Genomic DNA, 3855 nt, shown 5'->3' with positions numbered 1-3855 from the left:
TCCACCTGGGCCTCTGATTGTAGAAATAGCTGGTAGGATTAGCTTGTAAATTTGTTTGTGAAACACGCCTGCCTGAGCCTCTGATTGTAATTTGTACTGTTTCTATTTATGAAATAATAATATCAAGATTTCTCTTTTCCCTGTCGAATCTTCTATTTTTTTTTTTTTTTTTTTTTTTTGATAAAAGTTAGTAATTTGCATTCATAATAATTTGGGATTATTACATTTTCTAATCATAAAATAATTAGAGGTGTAATGAGGGTTATGCATTTGAATGTTCTGTTCTATCTTTGATTTCTCAAATTCTTGATTAATCAAATTGTCTATGCAGGTTCTGTGGCAATCACAACCCCAGGTCCAATGGCTAGTGGATTCCATGCCCACTTGACCCTTCTCAGTAATATCTCTCTTCCCTTCTTCTTCCTCCTCTTACTTTCATTCTCTGCTGAAAGTTTTTTTTTTTTTTTTTTTTTTTCTAAGCATGATATTTGTGTAAATTCAATAGCTCTGTGCTCATAGAAAATCTCGATTGGCATGATAAGAAATGCCCATTACTCAAACAAGCTCAATCCTTGACTCTCCAACCCTTTTATCAAAAGTGCATCAATGCTGGCAGAGATATTGATGATCAAGAAGAAGAAGAAAAGGTTGAGGATTTGGCTGCAACTAAAAAGTCCGGTTCAGAGTCTTTAAATGATACATCTTCTGAATTGAAGAGACGTGTTGTTTATGGAATGAGCGTGCCTGATTTCTGTAAATTGATTGGAAAATTTGAGGCTGTTCATGGGTTAATAGGTAAGGATATCCGGGACTCATATAAATGCCAGAAGCTTGCAGTGTATGGATGAAGAGAGAAACAGATAGGTGAAAGAGTTTGCTTTTTTACTTTTATATATTTTTCTTTTGTGGGGTTGTTGTGGTTTTGTAAGATGAGTTGTTGTTTGCAGGAAATTTCCATTTCAAGAGAAACATGTTATGCAATAGGCATCGAATGTACACGGAGATGTTTAGTATGCAAGGAATGCTCAAGTACGTGAGCTATTGAACAAGGCATCTCTCACACAGTGCGCTCAAGCCTGTTACTGTTAACTGGAAAGCAATCAACAGTTTTATGCTGAACCAAATCATAAAACATAACACATCTTCATCTATAGAGGCACGCTAAAACATAAGCGAAAGAAAGAAACTAGTGAATGCAAATCAAGTTGAGAACCAGGGTTTCGTCCAGCTTCATCTAGTTGGGAAAAAGCAACACAATTCAAATTCCACAACTATCATTGTCAAACCCATTTATGATTCCCATCTAAGACTCAAACACTCGCACAACACAACTATTAAATAAAAAAAGGGGGATGGAAAAAAAAAAAAAAAAACCTTAAATGACATTAGGGAATGTCGGTCTATACAACTGAAATTCCAACATTATAATTCCCATTTTGCTACCATATAAGACACCATCCAAGTTTTAATACATAATCGTCCAAAACACTTGAAACATTGTTCCATAATACATACCTGCTGCTCTGATTTTTCTTGTTATCCATCTACATAACAAAACCAAAATAATGGAGTATTAGAAGCTATACCACATTCTCCGGTGCCTGAAACAAATACGAAGCCTAATAAACTACAATGGAAATGTGATTGCATTTTACTAACCAAAAAGAAACAAATTGCTGATGTTTGATTAATTGATTATCATGTAGTTCGAGAAAAAAAAATCAACAAAGTAGCTCCAAACAGAGAATAGTCAAATACATATCCAATGGCAAGTTAACAATACTAATCCTTATTGTTAAATAACAAAAGAACTTCTAGGTTTTATTCACACACACAAATATATATATATATATATATGTGTGTGTGTGTGTGCGCGCGCGCGCGCGTGTGCGTGTGTGAATTCCTATTCGTGAGTTTACTAGTTTGAGATATATGATCCAATGTGATATAAAGTCTTTTAGTGTAATAATCACTGTTAGGCTAGAAATGGTGTTAGATTAACTCTTTTTTTTTTTTTTTTTTTTTTTTTTTTTAAAATTAAAAAAATGATGTTAGTTATGATTGCAAGGTGAAAAAAGACAGAGACAGAGAACTCCTTGTTTGAGCTCACAATTAAAACCACATGCTAATTGTCAGAAGCACTATGTGTAGTCCTATTGCTAATGTTTTAAAATGGACTCCAAAAATCATTCAGACAGAAAGATTTAATAGTTGCACAAGCAATTGAAGGATATCAACATTGTCCGTAAGGATCATAACAAGTACTACTGTCTTGTAGCTCAGAATTATTTACTAAATGAAAAATAATAAAGTCACAAACTATTTTATAAATTGTTGATGTATTAATTGGTTATTGTAGAGTAAAAAAAAATGATCTTAGTGGTGGTCTCAAACGAGAACCAGTAAGAATTTGCTACATCAATAATTAGTAAAAATGTTTTAAAGTAGTTTGTGATTGTAACTTTACAAGTGAAAAAGTAATATCAGTAGTGGACTCAAATGAGAATGAATATGAGTTGGTCACAACAATAGTTTATAAAAATATTGTAAAATAATTTATAAAATAATTTATAAGTATAGTATTATTCAAATTAGATTCTCTTCCTTCCCCCCAATATTCCTTTTTCTATCCTTTCTTAGAATTGGGTTCCCTCTGCTAACTTTCTAAAAAGTAAAAACCCATATTTGTGTAAGGCCAAATGGTTTCATCAGTGAAACCAGCATGAATCGAAATTGGCATAGAGATGATCTTTTTGGCAATATCAGCATCATGAAGCTGCAGATTCACTAGCATTTTTGGTTTACGTACAGGAATTTACTGGACCAAAAGATTTATGGGACAATACCTTAAAAAACTTTCCTGGCATTCTCTAGCATCTTCAAGTTAATTTGATTTGTCTAAGTACAATAGGAAACAGATGAGTGAATATAGTATATTAATAGTTTAATCAACATTAAAGGTTGGGCCTTAATAAGATGGCAAGCACCTTTCACCAAAAGCAATAAATCACATGTTTAAGTGAGAATTAAGGGGATTTTTATAGATACTTGTATTGTGATTATGTGAACCTACTTTTCCCTCGTTGACATAGAAAAAAAGTGAAAAGACACTACCTAGTTGCAACTTTAACATTAAGATGCCGACATAGAAAAAAGCAAAAGGTAAAACTATATTATTGGTCTTTAAAGTTTGCTAATTGGTCATTCTGTTGATAAATGTTAGTTTCAATATGGAACCATGACGTGACAAATTTTAAGTGATGTGCCATTACATTTAATATTAAAAAATTTAAACACAGAATATGAAATTTGGATTAATTTCTTACTTTAATTGTTAATAATTATGAACTGGTTATTTTTGTTTCTTTATTTAATGATATAAAACATATACTTATCCTTAATTGAGATTATGGAGAAACATGAGCATAATAATGAGTTCAAAAAATTGGGAATGAATAAATCATGTGGATAAAAAATTATTGAGTAAATTGAATTAGGTATTAAAAAAGTATATTACAACTTATGTTTATATTAGATTTTATATGAAATTGTTTTTACAATTATTTATTTATTTTTGTCAATTAATATTTTTAAGGCCAATTTATATATATATATATATATAATTTAAATTTGATGAATTGAAATTTTTGACTCCGACACTATATGGTACAAGTTACATCCCATCAGTTTTATTAAGTTTTTAATGTTCTGTTATTAAACGGAATACTTATAGGCATGTACACTTAATAAAAGTAGGCCTACCACAAACACACAGACTGTTTCTTCCAGCTTGCCAAGGGCTTCTCCAATCTCCATCCATTTAATGAAAGAATTTTTTTTTTTTTTTTTTTTTTT

At 31.1% G+C, this 3855-nt stretch overlaps 1 long non-coding RNA gene across 5 annotated transcripts in view; it reads left to right on the top strand.

The window, feature by feature from the left end:
* Nucleotides 1–1373, top strand: part of LOC136070076 (uncharacterized) — a 7088-nt gene extending 5715 nt beyond the window's left edge. For 2 of the 5 annotated variants that reach the window (XR_010631324.1, XR_010631323.1), the window contains 2 exons: nt 332–397; nt 481–1373. This is a non-coding gene — a long non-coding RNA (uncharacterized LOC136070076). Of the gene's footprint in view, nt 1–177; nt 398–480 lie in introns of those variants that run through there. The other 3 variants (XR_010631321.1, XR_010631322.1, XR_010631320.1) reach the window with 3 other exon arrangements.
* Nucleotides 1374–3855: the final 2482 nt, after the last annotated feature.

This window comes from Quercus suber, unplaced genomic scaffold (genome assembly GCF_002906115.3).
Source record: "Quercus suber isolate HL8 unplaced genomic scaffold, Cork oak 2.0 scaffold_208, whole genome shotgun sequence".
NCBI lineage: Eukaryota > Viridiplantae > Streptophyta > Magnoliopsida > Fagales > Fagaceae > Quercus > Quercus suber.
This window is presented reverse-complemented; position numbering and strand designations above follow the sequence as displayed.